General features: G+C 43.7%; 1 protein-coding gene across 2 annotated transcripts in view; it reads left to right on the plus strand.

Moving 5' to 3' along the window:
- Window positions 1–18,290, plus strand: part of ADAM10 (ADAM metallopeptidase domain 10) — a 482,781-nt gene that overhangs the window by 10,755 nt on the left and 453,736 nt on the right. The window contains exon 1 of one of the 2 annotated variants that reach the window (XM_029574421.1): window positions 12,196–12,292. The exons of the other annotated variant lie outside the window; for it this stretch is intronic. The gene's annotated coding sequence lies outside the window, so the exon portion shown is untranslated. Of the gene's footprint in view, window positions 1–12,195; window positions 12,293–18,290 lie in introns of those variants that run through there. 2 annotated transcript variants of the gene reach the window in all.

Raw genomic sequence — 18,290 nt, forward strand, 5'->3', positions numbered from 1 at the left:
AGTGAAACACAATCAGTGACATATTAAAACAGAAAATATATAGAAAACAGAACAGAAATGTTTCAAGGGAATCTAACAAATTTTTTAGAAGATTCTTCAGCACAAATTATAGAATGGGGGACTTTGCTAGTTACGTTTTCTTCAATAGAAGAAATAAATTCAATTATGAAAAAATATTTCAATAAATACCCCATAAAATTTCTAGAAAGTGCAGTAAAAATTTACCTAGATCTAGCTCTCTCTACCCAGGTTAGACGGAAAGCTTTTTTGACGTTTCATCAGGAAGTTATTGCTAAGGGATAGTCATTCACCTTACGCTTTCCATGCAAATGTATGATTAAAAAACAAGAAGATCTATATATCTTTTTTATACCGGATCAGTTGAAAACATTTTTAGCACAGGATCAAATACCAACTTCGTCTCCAGTGTCTAATTAATGTAAACAATAGATATAAATACAGGTTCTATGTGTTAAGGGTAAATATATTTCTAGACAATAACTCCCCTTTTGGATTTTCTGTCCACTAAACAAGTGCTCTCCAGTTTGATTGATATGATTAGTGGAATAGATAATATGGAAATTGATAAGTTCATAATGTATTTGTTTAAGACTTTATGTTCTATCTGTTTTTTTTCTGTATGCAAACATTGATAAAGTTTGTATTCTTTGAAAATGATAAAGAATTAAAAAAAAATAGAAAATATATACAGATTGAAAAAAAGAAGCATGGAGTTGGGGGAGATGTACATACATGGATCTGCAACACTGTATTCTCAAGTCAGCTATGCGTTCTTATTTCAGTGTCTACTACAGCCTTATTCTAGATGCAGGAGGAAGGCTCCGTATAGCCGCCCATAGAGACTCCATATAGGCGTCCGTAGAGGCATCCATGTCTCCGCTGGACCTGGAGCCTCAGGACGCCTAGCGGACACCCATCTCTCCGGCGTCCGTAGAGGCGTCCATGTCTCCGCTGGACCTGGAGCCTCAGGACGCCTAGCGGATACCCATCTCTCTGGCATCCGTAAAGATGTCCATGTCCGGAGCCTCAGAGACGCCCAGAGATGGATGGATGGTACAGTTCAACCGAAACATATCACATACCTCCTCCAGTCTTGCTGCTGGGTTATCCGGTCGGATGGGTTCTTCTTGCTGCTGGGCCTCCCCTGTTCGCCTCTCCAGTCTGCCGAGCATTTCGAGCATTTCTCATTCGAGCATTTCTCATTCTGCTTCTCAGCCGAATGAAAAATAGTGACAGAACAATAATATACATGTTGTCCATGGCGCTGTCCGGTATGAAGCTGACCGAACACCACACTAACGCCAGGGTCAGGGTAGGCGGTAAATATGCAGGTTAAAGACACGGCAAATAAGCTGGTTAAAAAGGCGATAAACTGGGCGCACGTTACTGTATCGGAGGGAATAGCTAAATCGATCATTAACATATATACATACAGCGGGCGGAGACGGATACGCGTCCATTTCGGCAAGTGGTAAGGACACGTAAAACCAGATACTGAATCGCGGGTTAGCCTTACGCGTCCAAAATGTGCGTCTAAAGCGGGTTAAAAACAGGGTAACCGTGGCCGCGCTTTACTGTATCGGCCCAATAGTGGGCAAGGAGGGGTCTCTCTCCAGCCTCCAATGATGCAGTTGGTCCCAGACAGTGCCCTGACCCCCCATCCTGATGTAGCCAGCCCAGCTACTCTGGCACCTCAGAGAGACAAGTGAAACTAAAACAGAATTTAGTAACACACATTCTCTCCTCCCTCAGCCCATTCCCCTTCCCACACTTTCTTTTTCCCTGGTTTCTTTCCTCCACACCCATCCCAGCCAGTCTGAACTTCCACCCACCTCTCGTTAGGAGTGAGATGTAGGAGGCTATCTCTTCAATTTATTAATCCCTTCTTAACTTCTCTGGAGGCTTGCTACCAGTGCTGCCTCCACAACTGCTGTTTTTTTTCAGTCTGGCACTACATAGGTGAGGCGCCCAAATTCTACCCCATTATTACAATCTCTTGAGAATAGTGCAGGACTTTGGGCACTACATCTTTCAAACTCACTGAGAAGAAAACAGAACAGCTATTCTAGGGGTAGCACCAGCAGCAAGCTTTGGAGAAAGTGGGGGGAGAGTGTGTATTGGGGAAAGAGAGTCAGGAAGGATTCATGGGAGCTGTCACTGGCTCCCGGGCCTTACAATGAAGAATACTGAATCAGACCCTTGTCTGTTTAAGCATAATAGTACAAAGCTGAGGAATTTTGCAGTTACTAAAGTAGCAGGCTCTGCACTCACTGCAACATTTCAGTTTGCATTAAGTAAAACAGTAACTACTGAGGGCATTTCAAAATCTTTCTCAGAAAGAAAAGATAGGTGGAAATTTAGCAAATAGGGTTCCTATAGGTCACCTTCCCTGGGTATCTATTTGATTTAGGAAGTTTGGAGATAATTTGCATCTATTTATTAAAATAACAGTACAAATGTGGGTGAAAATGGGCAAAATCCTAGGAGTAAAAAAAAGAGAATTGACAGGATTATGCCATATTAGATATTTCTCATTGCATTAGAGGAAACCAGTATCAAGAAATGGGAAAGGGGAGGGTTTGTAAGATGGGGAAAGCTAAAAGCAGGTGAGGGTCTCATACAGTTTGAAGCAGGTACAGCAAAACATCTTTTTGGCTGAGGGCCCAAACAAACCAACCTCTGTTCCTGTCCCCACAAGCATCCCAATTTCTGAAGCCATGTGGGGCAAAACGTTGGTAGGGCCATGACCCCAGTGGCCACCCTATTCTGCTGCATATGGTTTGAAGCACTACAAGATATCGACAATGTGGGGGTAAATGATGGGTAAGCTTAGGTGAAGCATTTTCTTAATGCTTCACCTGAGCTTACCCATCATTAGATTAGGAAGGATTTCTTGTCCCTGATGAGTCCGGTGGAGAAGTTAAGTTTAATAAGAAGTAAAGGCAAAGAGGTAGTGTCAGAGTTGTATTTAATATCGAGAATTAATGTATTTTGGGGACATAAATTCATTAGGGCATGGGAGAAAGAATTAGGATTTGCTTTAGAGGAAGAATATTGGAAGGATATTCAAATGAACATGAGCAAGACTTCAGTCTGTACAAGAATACTAGGGAATAGTTACAAGGTGATTTATAGATGTTGTTTCATGCCCCAAAGGTTACATAAAATATTTCCTGAATCCTCAAAGTCGTTGGCCAATATGTGGGGAGATGGGTTCTATGTTACACATTTGGTAAGCATACTCAAAACTGTCTATATTCTGGGAAAATGTCCAGGAGCTGATAAAAGACATTTTACAGATTATTCCCTGGAAACGAGAATACTTTGGGTTAGGTATGTCTGTTCCAGAGGCTATATCATAAGAGAGAGAAAAAATGTGTGTCATCTGCTTATAGCAGCGAGATATTGTATGTCAACAAAATGAAAAAAAAAAACATCATATGGATTGGTTAAATAGACTCTGGGAGACACAAACCATGCGGAAATTGGCTTGTGAGCTGAAAAATAACATTAATGGTCTGTGGAAAAAGTTCTGGGAGAATGTATGAAGATACAAGTTAGAAAGAAGATATGGGAGACACTCTGAGAATAGACATGATGACAGTCAGATCAGCTGAAAGAGGGGGCAGAAATACAGGGTTTCCTTTCTGTTTTATTATATGTTACCATTTGAGTTTAAGTCCTTTAGTTGATTAAGTTTCACCTTAAGGGATAGTGGAGCTCCAAGGGACAAAATGTCTAGTGATGCAAGGATATTTACTGTGCAGGAGTACATGCAACACTTTGTATACTTCTTTGACAAACTAAAAAATTTAAAAGTAAAAAATCTTTTCCAGAGTTCATTTTTCTTCAAGACATCTGGAACACTACAAAAAAAAAAAAAGCATGAACTAAATTTTGAGGAACGTCAGTTATTTCTTGCTTCTCATCTGAAATGGTCACCTTCCAAGCCACCAAATGAATTTTGCTTCAAAAGGACCCAATTGGTAGTTTGGTCAGTGTTACGGAGGCAGAAAGATGTAATGTGGCAGCCAAACCTCTTATTTGACTCACATTAATGTCATTTTCTTTTTTCCAGTGTTCATGATGTCCTAAATAAAAACATACATGGGTACACTTTGACATCTATTTGCTGCAAATATACAATTTTGCAGCTTTAAGTGGTACTAGTTAGATGCCAATATAGTTCAGCAGGTCTCAAACGTAGAGTTTGATGTGATAAGGCTTGAATTCAATGTGTGCTGAACTTCAGTGCAGATTTGCTTTACTCTTGTGCTAAAAAGGGTTAACTCCCCATGCAGTAAGCTAATTAAATGCTAATACATCTGGAGTTAAAAAAAAAAAAAAAAAAAAAGCATGCTAACCTAAAAATGTGTGCACAAAAATATGCTTAGTGTACATAAAACATGCTTTATGTGCAGAAAATGTTATATGCACAAATCCATGATTTATGCACTGAAAACACGATTTATGCGTATAAAGCCCAAGTACAGGACCCCCATAACATGAACTCCATGTTCAGTTCCACAAACCAAACCTAGCCCCAGAAACTTTACTCCACCTTTGACCAGGAGTTACATTTCCAGTGTTAAAGAAAATGCAAGTTAAGCCTATACATTTCTCTTCATTAACATAGGATTTGCATGGAGAAGTGCTAATTTGTGCATGCATTTTTACTCACATTTCTGTGCACTTTTTTTGTGTGCATTATCATATGTGCAAAGCCAAGCACACCATATTACATTTACCTATTAAATTGTTTATATACAACAACACTTGAATATTCACACAGGTATATCCCACTTTTCATTGTTTTCACTGAGAAACGTCAGCTTGTGATCCAGCGTTTTGATCTGTTAGCATGTGCCCAGAATCTAAACTGCTTGTTTTTGAAAATACTGGTAACCAACCCCCTTCTTCATTTTATAGACTGAATGAAGGGGCCACACTGTTCCCAGAGCTGTTCATTAATCTCTCCCACCTCTAATTCTTTCTGCCATTTCACAACAAGAGATAGCCACTGGGATGCCAGGGTTCCATCTGCTTTGGGGCCTTCAGTGCAGTGGAGGGGTTTCAGGACATGGCTGATCACTCTCAAGCACCCTCGTAATTACAGTTCAGTGGGTCCTCACTTTAGATCTTAGTAACAGGATACAATGAAGAAATACAGCCAGCAAATGGGTAGTGGTATTCAAAAACAAAACAGGTTTATTTCAACTTAAAAAAAAACAACCCAACCAGAATCCATGCCAGAATGGAAAAAGCCATTAAAATAAAAAGAAGAATAACCACTTCAAGGGCTGCAGCTTCCTTCTCCATGGTGCATCTCCTCATAGTTGTTCTCCTCTGTTCTGAATCACTGTCCAATATGCCCTCCCCTTGAAGGGTGGGAAAATTCTCCTCTTCCACAATCATAGGCAGGGGGGTGGAAATGGAACAAAACTCTCCTTCCTTCAAAATGAGTCTCAAAACTTCTTCAGATCCAACTGTCTCTGTCCCCACTGTTAACTGGATGCAGGGGTAAGATGACTGGAAAATCCAGCTCCTCCAGAAAAGGGAAAGCGGCCCTCCTGTTTGGAACTGGTCAAGAGCACAAAAATCCCTAATCAATTCTAAAAAAAAAAAAAAAGACTCAACTTGCTGAGCCATGAGGCCTTCCAGGGCACTACCTTCAAAACCACCTTCTTCAGCTTCAAACACTACAACACCTCAGATTCTGTTATGCTCAGGCTTGTGGACCCTTGGCCGACAAGAGGATGGTATACCTTTCGGAGGGTCCGTAGGGTCTCTTGTCGGGTGGCGAGGCAGAACAGGAGGCGGGACCAGCTGACCCTTGGCACTGGAGGCTGAGGCAAATACAGAGGCGATGAAGAGACGAGATGAGGCGCTGAGTCTTCACCACTGGTGGTCTGTGGTCCCCCCGGGAGGAGCCCGTAGGGACCCGACCGCTGGGACTTAGGTGGACCTAGGGAGGTCAGAGCAATGGTGCAAAGGCCAACTGGAGCTTCGCCCTGGAAACCCGCGGTCCCCCCAGGAGGAGCCCGTAGGGACCCGGGCCGCTGGGACTTAGGTGGGCCCTTGGAGACGGAGTCTTGGAGGAGTCCTAGGTCGAGTGCCAGAGGGTCGTCGCTCACCAGTCCAAGGTCGTGCACCAGAGAATCGCCGCTTGCCAATCCAAAGTCAGGAACCAGAGAATCACCGTAAGCCAATCCGAAGTCAAGAACCAGAGAATCACCGTAAGCCAATCCGAAACCAGGAACACCAAGACGTAACAGGAGCAAGAAGCAGGAACTCACCGAGGCAAGCAGACTCAAACAACACTCGCAAGAGACGTTGCCAAGTCACTGGATGAGCAGAGGAAGCTGCCTTTTATACTTCCTCTGCCCTGGCTGATAGAGAACAGGTGAGGTCATTAAAGGGATGGGTCCCTTTAATTCTGTGGAGGGGGCATGGCCTAGTGCTGAAACATGGTGGTGGCCATCTTGGATTTCCCCCGTGGAGGAGAGATGCCGCTGGGAGGAAGCAGGACAGCTTCCCCTGCAACGGGCAGCGGGGGCCCGAGTCGGAGCCCTTCCCCGGGGCTCCCATGGTGCTGTGAGTCAGGTAGGGGGACGTGGTCGTGGGGCGCCACGGCCAAGGAGCACAACAGATAAGATGGTCTCCTTTCTCTCTCTAGGCATGCTCAACCCATCATTTATAAAGAGACTAGGGCCATCCCAAAAAGGGGAGGATCAACAACTGCAAAAATCTCACAAAGGTTAGAAAATAGGAATAAAACACTTAGTAAGGGGTGAAGCTACTGTAACATACTGTTGTGCACTATGGTGTAAGGGCTATAAGTGTAGAACAGGGATTGCAGGAATGGAATTCAGTTCTAAGTCACAAACATGTCTTTCTGGGTATTTATTTATTTAAAACTTTTTCTATACCGTCGTTAAGGTGGGTACCGTCACAACGGTTTACAGTAAGGCACAAAAGAAATGCTATTAACCTCTATCAGTTTACACAGGTGCCATAATGTTCGGTAACATAGTTTTAATCAATGTTAGTTGTTAAATGAGAATGAATGCTATCATGTCCCGTTTGATTCTATAGCAGTTTTGAGTCAAGGACTCATTCTATAAGTAACTTATCCTTTACTGATGAATTCTATTAAAAACAAATACATACGCCCTTAGTGATTTCTGTTTGCGTGGGTGTTTTGTCCCTTGCACTTACCTGGTTTAAACCTTGCATTTCCCTGGATTCTATTCTCCCTTCTCTTTTTGAAAGGCTTGTTTGAATAGCCAAGTTTTAAGATTTTTTCTGAAAGTTTTGTTTTCTCTTTGTAGTCTTAATTCCAATGGCATGGAGTTCCATAATATGGGTCCTGCTAAGGATAATGCCTTTCTCTTACCTGTGTTAGTCTTGCTGTCTTGACTGATGGAATCGTCAGAAGCGCTTTGTTGGCTGATCTTAAATTTCTGTTGGGGATGTGTACGCGAAGGGCTGTGTTCAGCCAGTCTGCGTTTTCGTTGTGTATTAATTTGTGTATGGTGCATAGTGTCTTGTACTGTATTCTTTATTCAATGGGAAGCCAGTGCAACTCAGCCAGTGTTTCCGTAATGTGATCTCTCTTCCTTTTTCCAGTTAATACCCTTGCAGCCGTGTTCTGCAATATTTGTAGTGGTCTTATGGAGGTGTGTGGTAAGCCTAGTAGGAGGGTATTGCAATAATCAGTGCTTGCAAATATTAGTGCTTGTAGTACTGATCGAAAGTTGGTGGTCGTTAGAAGTGGTTTAAGTTTTCTGAGGACCATGAGTTTGGCGTATCCTTCTTTTACTTTTATGGATATATGTTGTTTTAAGCTTAGTTCTGTGTCTATTATTACTCCTAGATTCCGGACTTTCTCTGCGAGTATTATTTGTTTGTTGTTATTTAGTGTGATTGGGTTGTGTGAGATCTCCATGTTTTTTTTTCTTTCTAGATGAAGGAATTCTGTCTTCTCTATATTGATTACTAGCTCAATTTGATTTAATAGTTGTTTGATGATGTCTAGATACATGTTTGCTATGTTTAATGTTTTCTCAATTGTATCGTCAATGGGTAATATAAACTGAATATCGTCTGCGTATATGTAGTGAGTGATTCCCAGGCCGGCTAGCAGGTGGCATAATGGCAGTAGGTTTATGTTGAAAAGTGTGGCAGACAGGGCAGATCCCTGTGGTACTCCTGTCTGAAGGTCTATTTTTTCTGACATAGAATCTCTGATTTGAACTTGAAAATATCTGTTACTTAGATATGATCTGAACCAGCTGATAGTTTTGTTGCCTAATCCTATTTCTTCTAGTCTATTTAAAAGTATGTTGTGGTTTACAGTATCAAAAGCTGCTGAGAGGTCTAGCATCACTAGAATGTAATGTTTACCATTATCGAATCCTCTCATGATGTTGTCTGTCAGCGCCAGTAGTAGTGTCTCTGTGCTATAATGTTTTCGAAAACCATGTTGTGAGGGATATAGGATGTTATTGTTATCTAGGTGTTCCGCTAGTTGCTTCTGTATAGTTTTTTCTATTAATTTAGCAATTAAGGGTAGGTTTGATACAGGTATGTAGTTGCTCAGGTTAAGTGGGTCGCTGTTTTTCTTCTTTAAGATGGGTTTTACGATTGCTCCTTTCAGTGCATCTGGCATGGATCCTTCCTCTAAGGATAGATTAACGATCTTTGTCAGTATCGGTGATACAGTGTTGGCTACTTTTTTTATATCTGTGGTTGTTATTGTGTCGCATGCATGTGGGGCGGGATTTAGTTTTTTTAGCAAAACTTCGATTTCCAATTCTGATACTTCATAGAATGTTGACCATTGTTTGATTTCTCTTTTTTTCATTTTAATTTCTTGTTTCTTAGTATTTGGTATTTTAATTTTTAGGTTCTTAATTTTGTCATTAAAAAATGTTGCAATTTTGTTGCGTCTATTTTCTGGAAGGGTTTGTGGAGATTCAGATTTGTCATTAGTGAGGTTTTTTACTATGGTAAATAATGTTCGTGGGTTGTTTTCATATTTTTCTATTTTAGAGCTATAGAATTGTTTTTTTGTATCTAGAATGACTTGTTTATAGAATGCTAGGTGTTTTCTGTATTTTGTTAAGTTTTCATTGTTTTTATTTTTTCTCCATTCTTTTTCTTTTTTTCTTAGCTTTCTCTTGATTTCCTTAATTTTTTCATTATACCATGGGTTTGTTTGTTTAGTATCCTTAATGTTAATATGTTTGATTGGGTTTATTTCTTCAGCTATTTCTCTAGTTGTTTGCAGCCATGCTGTGGTTGCGGAGCAGCAGTTCGTGTAGTCTAATTTTGTTAGTTTATCTTCTAACTTTTCTTTTAGGGTTTCTAGGTCATACGGTGGGCGATATTTAACTTTGATTGGTTCTTTTTTCCCTTCTTGTGTATGGGGTTTACTGTATTTAATTGCGGATTGTATGAGGAAGTGATTGGACCACGGGATGGGTGTGTAATTGGGTAAATGGGTAATCAAAATATGTAAATTAATCTGATTCTTGTATAGAATATTAAATGTATATGTGGCTATCCTGAAAAATCAACCTGATTGCCACTGTTGAGAACCAGACTGGTTTGTTTGTGGGTTTGAGACCATGGATTGTTTCAGTGTTTACCAATTCTCTCCTGCAGGCACACCTAACCAGTCTTGTTTTCAGGATATCCGTAGTGAATATGCATGAGAGAATTTGCAGACACTGGAGAACGAGTGCATGCAAATCTATCTCGAGCACGGGCTGAAAATCCAAGTGGCTAGGTCCGCCTCCTAGAGAGGGATGGGAAACATTGGGTTATTTGTGTGAATCTAATCAAGTCACTTAACCTGTTTTTGCTTACTTTAAATGTGTACTCTCTGGGACTGATGCAATATCATGAACGGATGCACGTTTTTTAATGCATACCCATCCCCTCTCTTGGGCGCTTGATGTAATACTCAAATGAGCTAGCTCACTAAAAGGGATGTGCATCCCTAGCACGTCCATGGCATCGAGCACCCAGAAGAAATGGCTGTGCTCAGGTAAGGAAAACAGACACTCAATTTTCCGAATGTCCATTTTCCTAACCCGTGCACAGTCATTGGTTAGGAAAATGGACACTTCTAAATTGAGCTTCCCTTTTGGTAACCTGACCGCTGTCAAGATTTTTTTTTTTCTTTCATGTTGCAGCTTTCTGAAGTTCCTCCTGCTTAGTATTGCAATGATTAAGTAGGAGGAACCACAGAAAAGCTTATTTTTTGCTTTTCTGAGCATGGCTGGGGTGCCTCAAAACACCTGCTCTGGACTGGCGTTCATTTTTTAGGGTTAAGATGTGCATGTCAGGTGCACTTTTTTTTTTTTTTAACATCGGGGGTACTAATAACCTCATCAACATGGCATTTGCATGTGATGAGCGCTATTAGCTATGCACCAGTATGGATGTGCTAATACCAATATTGCATTGGGCATTGTGTCTAGCGCATCCAAAACATGTGTCCAACCGTGTGTTTGTGGTGCACCAATATTGCATTGGCCCCTTTGATGGCAGGAACACTAAACCATATGAATTAACTTGTGCATTGCTTCATGGTAGTGTTGTATTATTGAAGGGTTCTGCACCCTTTTACTTTCCCTGGTTCATCATGCTATTTGTAGTAAAATATGCAACAGCAAAGTAGGTTTTTTTAAGGGATTTATTCCATAACTCAAATTTGTTTATTGCACTCTATTCTTATTTTACACCTTGCTCTTAATCTGAACGCTCTCTGACTGTAATATTGACTGGAAGATACATACCTTTTTCTTAGCTTCCTTTCCTAAGGAAAAGAAGTCTTATGACATGTGAACTCTGACAGATCTGGTTTTATTTTTCAGATCCAGGCACACATGGTCATAATGCACCATGGAAGTAGTCGTCTTGAGTTCTGAGTAGGATTTTTTTTTATAGTATAGCTCAATAAATGTCTGACATACCCATTACCCAAGGAGTTCTGATCTTCAGGTATATCAGTTGTGTAATATACTTCCTGACTGTGTAAATTATGCAAATGAGAAGTGAGGAATAGAGAAATGTCAATTAAATAGCTTGTGGAATTTTTACTGTCTTATGTACCAACAGCTACAAATGGATTGCTGATAACGGCAAAGAAGGGATGAATGAAAGTGGAGTTTCTGCTGTGGGTAAAACAAATAATTCTATACTAATAAATAGGAACCTGTGTGCAAAAAATTAGTTTTTGCTTGTATTTTCATTTAATTTTTTTCTTTGTATTTCATTTTATGTTTTTGTTGAAACAAAACAAATATATAACTGAAATAAAACAACAGAAACAAATTCCAGCTAAACACCCACCCTTCTCCACTACCACCAAAAAAAACAAAGCCCCTCCAGGCCTTCTCCCTGCCCATGGATGGGATAGTACTTTATCCCATCCATGGGCTCATAGCAGTCCCAATGAGGCAGATGTGATCCCCAATCCTGCTCCACAGCTCCTGGTTTCAAAATGGCATTGGCCGGCGCCCTATGCTTTAGGGTCCTGAGGCTGGCATCATTTTGTTTTACAGCCATATAACAGTACAACATGTGGCCATAAAGCAAAATGGCCCTGGCTTCAAGACCGTTAGGTACCATTTTGCAACCAGGACCTGGTGGGGCAGGAGTGTCTGCGAATTGCTCCTTCCCAATTTGGACTGCTGAACCTACAGAAGGGGTAAGCTACTGCCTGTCAGAAAGGAGATAAGGCAGGGGGAGTGTTTACATTAAAACATTGACAGTTCTTAGGGATTTTTTTCTGACTTGCCAAAATAAAAGTCAAGGAGAAAAAACCCTAATTCCTGCTGTTTTTATATTTTGTATACTTTTCAAGGGAAATACGTTTTTCATTGTGGTTTTCATTTAGTTTGAAAACTAATGCATACCTCTACTAGTAAACTAAACCTAGTAAATCCGACTTAGATGTCTTAAAGCAGTAAATCAGGTAATGCAAATATGTCATACTTACAAACTGTTCTATTGCTGGACAGATGTGAGAGAGTGTGCTTAGTTTTCCCCTGTAAACCTGTGCAGGACCAGGCCAGATGCCTGGTCCACCTTAAATCACTTAAAGGGAGAATGCTGCATGGATAGGAGGAGCTCAGAGGGCGTGGCCAGCTAGAAGGAAATAAAGAGTGGAACCCAGGTGGGAAAGAGAAGCCCTGTCCTTTAAGCAGAAGGGTTCCTGAATGGCTCTGGAAAGTTGTATGTACAGAAGACTGAGAAGGTAGGCAGTATTAGGAAGGTTTTTGGTTTTTTTTGCTGTGTGAAATTAATAAAGTGAAATTGCAAGAGAAAAGGCTGGAATCAGAGTGTTTACTGCTCTAGCCCAGAGGATTTTACTTAGCCAGTCCTCACAACAGACAATTTAAAGGAGCAGTCCTATCAATATTTTAGTAGACAATTCAGTCAGTAGTTACAGCAAAACTAAGAGTCTTCATTTTCATTCTAATTTTATGTTTTTAGAAATAATGGTGTTCAATGTTTTTGAAAGTTGCTTTCACTTCACCACACCTATTAATCTGCTGTTATGAATGTAAGGAAATTACAGTGGTGGAAGCACTGGATGTGGTGTGCTTAAATTTTAGTAACCCCCTTTGTCATACTCTTCCAAACAGAAGGCTCAAAAATAGATTGAGCAGCCTAGATCATTCATCATAAGTAGGGCCAGATTTGCCTTTTAAGCCCCCTTAAGCAAGGCTTAATTTGTAGACAAACAGGAAGTGAAACTTTTGGAGTGGGGGTGGGACCTGTGTGAGGAGGAGGCACAATGTGCACTCTTTCCTAGAAACACCACCCCTCCCCCCCACACACACACACACACATTCTCGCACCCATATATGTGATCCATGTCCAGTAGCAATAGTAGTGGGGCTGACAGGCATTCAACACGTCTCTTCACCCTCTCTCCTCCACTCTCCTGGCCATTCCATTGTGCCAGGAAATGGCTGCTCTTGTCTCCAGGTAAGCAGATTCAACGCTTTCTCTGGATTCTGGGGAGCCAGAAATGATCCTGAAACCCCCAGCTCTGCTATTTCTGCAAAGAGCTGGAACTGATTTACACCTACTCTTCTCTGCCCCCTTAGGTCCTATAAAAATGGTGGCAGAATGTCATTCTGGGTCTTTCGCCAGAGAAATCCTGGGTAACGGACACAAAAAGAGGTTGAACACAAGTTTAAAACTTGTGAGCTGTAGTGTTTATCAAGGAAAAAGGTTGAAGCCTTGATAATGGATACTGTTGCTTGTAAGTTTCAAACTTGTGCCAGTCGAACCCCTTTTTCTGTCTGTGTTGTGTGTGTGGGTTTTTTTTTTTGCTCTGCTACATTTTTTAGTATCTCCTCTTTCCTATAGAAGGGAAGGGGCTGGATTAGGGAGCAGAGTGGCTATTCTTGGTTCCAGGCTCCCTTCCCCCATTTCTTGCAGGAATGGGCAGGGAGTCTTCCTTCAAACATGCAGCACACTGAAAGGGGCACCTCTACTTCTGCTCCAGGCTAGTGAGACTTTCTCACAAGCACCACTCTGCCTGAGGGGCAGTGCCCCTTCAATCGTGGTCCTATCCAGTGCTATAAAACCTTCCATTTACTTGATTTACAACAACTGCCATGGCTCCATTCAGCAGATTTGTGAGAACATACAGCTTTGGATAGAATTAACAATGTAAAATTAAAACCATTAGGACGTTTCCTGTAGGCCCCCATTTCCTTTTCTTAAGCCGGCTACTAGATAGTTGCATTTTAAATGATTATAGAATGGAACATAAGAAATTGCCATGCTGGGTCAGACCAAGGGTCCATCAAGCCCAGCATCCTGTTTCCAACAGAGGCCAAACCAGGCCACAAGAACCTGGCAATTATCCAAACACTAAGAAGATCCCATGCTACTGGGAAACCTAGCTTTATTTTATTTTAAAATTCCGACTTTACTCTGTTTTTGTAAAACATAATGTTGGATTCGTGGACCCTTGAACCGATCGGAACCGAAAGGTGAACTGCTGCAATGTAGCAGCAGAGGCCCCGACCGGGAGGCGGCAAGGACGGGGATGTGGCTGGACCGAAGAAGACCCTGGGACGCCCTTTGCGACCAAGGGCTAGGCGAGGAAGAAGGGAACGGATGGAGCTGACACAGTGGTGAGGAAGTCTTCGCTCTGGAAGCCGAACCTCCCCCGAGAGGAGCTCGTAGGAGCTGGGACTTAGGAGCTCGTAGGAGCTGGGACTTAGGAGCTCGTAGGAGCTGGGACTTAGGAGATTCATCCTGGAAGCCAGAGTCCCCCCAGGAGGAGCCTGTAGGGACCCGGCCGCTGGGACTTAGGAGCGCCCGCGGGGGCGGAGTCAGACGGGATCCAAGGTCGAGTGCCAGAGGGTCGTTGCTCACCAGTCCGGAGTCAAGTGCCAGAGGGTCGCCGCTTGCCAGTCCAGAGTCGAGTGCCTGAGAGTCGTCGCTTGCCAGTCCAAAGTCAGAAGCCAGGGGATCGCCGTGAGCCAAACCGGGGTCAGAAGCCAGGGAATCGTCGTAAGCCAGTCAAGAGCCAGGGAATACAGTCAGCCAATCCGGGAGCAGGAATCAGGAAGACCAAGAGAACACAGGATGCAGCAACTGGAGACAGGAAACCTGGGAACCTCATTGCAAGGCAAAGTCCTAGTCAGACTGCAGGGTTTAAATACCCTGCAGCGTCTGACGTCATCAGAGGGCGTCCCCCATCTTCTCCCGCGCTGGCCCCTTTAAATCTGGGCCTGAGCCGCGCGTGCGCGTCTAGGGGGCGGGGCCTACCGCCGAGGAACGCCGGGTGCTCCGGCGCGGCGAGGAGGCAGAGGAAGTTGCAGGCCTGGGCGAGATGGGAGGACGCTGGGCCTGCGGCGGCAGAGGTCCCTGGAGGCCCGGGGAGCGCGGAACCCGGCCAGAACCCCGACGGGGTAGGTGGCGATTCCGGGGCCGACCCGGAATCGCAACACATAATATAGTTAATTATTTAATTTAAGAACATATTATTAGAATTAGGGCTTAAAGTATACATTGTATTTTTTTTTCCTTAACTTTACTTTCTTTCATGTACTTGTTGTGTTTTTATTTTATCTGACATTATTCTAATATTTGTAAACCATTTTGGTCAAATTATTTGTGAAAGACGGTATAGAAATCTTTTTAAATAAATAAATCCCATGCTACTGATGCAGTTAATAGCAGTGGCTATTCCCTAAGTAAACTTGATTAATAGCCGTTAATGGACTTCTCCTCCAAGAACTTATCCAAATCTTTTTTGAACCCAGCTACACTAACTCCACTAACCACAACCTCTGGCAACAAATTCCAGAGCTTTATTGTGCATTGAGTGAAAAAGAATTTTCTCCGATTAGTCTTAAATGTGCTACTTGCTAACTTCATGGAATGCCCCCTAGTCCTTCTATTATTCAAAAGTGTAAATAACCGAGTCACATCTACTCGTTCAAGACCTCTATCATATCCCCCCTCAGCCGTCTCTTCTCCAAGCTGAACAGCCCTAACCTCTTCAGCCTTTCCTCATAGGGGAGCTGTTCCATCCCCTTTATGATTTTGGTTGCCCTTCTCTGTACCTTCTCCATCTGAACTATATCTTTTTTGAGATGCGGCGGCGACCAGAATTGTACACCGTATTCAAGGTGTGGTCTCACCATGGAGCGATATGGAGGCATTATGACATTTTCCGTTTTATTAACCATATCCTTCCTAATAATTCCTAACATTCTGTTTGCTTTTTTTTTTTTTTTTTTAATTTAGAAGATTTATATACCGATGAATGTTGGGAACATCTCATCGGTTTACATTAAAACAAAATTATAGCTAACCGAGCTTCACATAGAAATTGGAACCAAGTGTAAAAAGAAACAGAACAGATAATTCATAACAAGATAACATCAACATTTAACTTATAAGGGCATCAGATGAGGTGGAGCAGTAAAATATATTAAAGGGAAGGATGGGAGGAGCTATTTACAGGATAAGAAGGGGATATAATAATACAAATGAAAATAATAATATTAGGAATTCAAATACAAGAATTAAAGTGCCAGGGTAGGATGTTAAGCAAAAGCTTGCTTGAAGAGGTAAGTTTTTAGGTTGTGCTTAAATTTTTTTGGGCAGGGTTCCTGCCGCAGGATGGGAGGGAGTTTGTTCCAGAGGATGGGCCCAGCTAAGGAAAGTGCCCGAGCTTTGGTGGAGGCCAGTTTGGATTGCTTTGGAGAGGGAATAACAAGAGTAGCCCTGTGGTGTTGCCTAATTGGTCTATTTGATTTGTGAAAGATGAAATGGTCAGAGAACGTTTTTGACTGCTGCAGCACACTGAGCTGACGATTTTAAAGTATTATCCACTATGATGCCTAGATCTCTTTCCTGGGTGGTAGCTCCTAATATGGAACCTAACATCATGTAACTACAGCAAGGGTTATTTCCTGGCGTGTAGCCAGATGGACTCAGGACAAATGGGATAGTATCCGCGTGCTAGCAGTTGGAGATGGATCTGACGTCAGCATGGGGGCGTGTATATATCCCCACAGGAAGCGCAGCTGTTCAGTAATTTCCGTCTCCAAAGCAGTTTGGAGTGCCTGCACGCTGGTTCAGCGTGCTTTCCAAGACTACTTTCATTTTTGTTTTCTTCTCTTCTAGATTCTACTTTACCTTTCTTCAACACCTTTTTGAGCCCCGCGCTCCTCAGGGGCCGTTCTGGCCGTGCCCCCCAGTTGAGCTTCCCGGGGTGACTGCCGTGGTCCCCCGGAGGTGAAAGTCCTCGGTCCCGCCGAGGCCCTCGCTCCCGGCGTGGACGAGGTGGCGGGTGCAGTGCCTCAACCGCGGCGGTGAAAGGTATCGGCCCTTTCCCCTCGCAGCCGGAGACCGCCTGTGATCCTGCCCGGCAGCGCTGAAGATTTGGTAAGGCGTACGTCTCTTCACCCAGGTCTCCGCTATCTAGAGGACCGGCGGCGTGGCAAGCCGTGGAGGACGCCATTTGTGGCCTTACTCAGGTATTCCGCGCCTGTAATGGGCGCGGCTTTCTTTCCTCCTTGTTCTTGCTTATTGGCTGCCACTGTGAGTATGTGCCGCATATTGCTGCTGTATGTCTATTGACTGCCATTAGGTGTATCTTGCTACCTGCTTAGTATTGTGCGCCTATTCTGCTCGGCGCCTATTGCGGCCGCACACTGTTGCTATTGTGTGCCTGTTCTACTCAGCGCCTCTTGCTGCCACAGCCTGTTGCTATTGTGCGCCTGTTATTTTCAGCGCCTATTGCTGTCGCATACTCTTGCTATTGTGCGCTTGTTTTGCTCAGCGCCTATTGCTGCCGCTTGCCTTTGCTATTGTGCGCTTGCTCTATTCAGCGCCTATTGCTGCCGCATCCTATTGCTATTGTGCACCTGTTCTAGCCTGCGCCTATTGCTGCCGCATAAGAAGCGCACGCTTGCTATATTTTGCTCATGGATCAGCTCGCAGCCGCGGCCGCAGCTGCGCCGCCGCTTGCCCTAGACGTTTCAGCTCTGGGCCTCTGCTCTGCATGCCACCTTCGTGCCACGCGCGGTACTGACCCCGACTCCCTGTGTACCCAATGTGCGGCGGCCGGGGGACCCTCCGGCCAGGACCAATCTCAGCCGCAGTTTTTTGACAGTTCACCTGCGGCTACCCCGGATTTGGGAGGCAGTCTCGACCGCTCAGGACTCCCGGGGGATCTTGTACCCCGGCGTTTTGAGGCTACTTCCATTTCCTGGGTGGATCTTTTTCAGGGAATTCATGCCTTTGTCCAGATGCAGACGGCTTCGCGTCCTGCCCCTACGGTCCTTGCTGCGCCTGTTCTTCCGGCGGTTGCTGCGGTTCCTGCGGTGGCGGCGTCTACGGCGCATGCTGCGGCTGCCGCCATGATGGCAGCCTCTAGGGATCCTGTTCCTGGACCCTCGCAGCCTTCTCGGGAGCGGGACCTCCTGTTATTGGACAGTCCTGATCACTCGGACCAGGAGGTTTCACCGGACGAGTCCGAACTCCCGGACGAAGGGGACCTCCCCCGGGGATTGCGCCCATATAGGACTATGCGGCGCTTTTCCCTAAGGAGGACCTCGTGTCTCAGTGTCTGGCGGGAGTTGGATATCACTGGACCCAGTGCTTCGATTCCTTCTGCGCAGAACCCCCTGCTGGAAGGTCTTCGTCCTACAGCCCGCCATTTTCCTTTCTTGCAGGCAAGCTCAGCAACTCATTGATTTGGAATGGGCAGC

This window comes from Rhinatrema bivittatum, chromosome 13 (genome assembly GCF_901001135.1).
Source record: "Rhinatrema bivittatum chromosome 13, aRhiBiv1.1, whole genome shotgun sequence".
NCBI lineage: Eukaryota > Metazoa > Chordata > Amphibia > Gymnophiona > Rhinatrematidae > Rhinatrema > Rhinatrema bivittatum.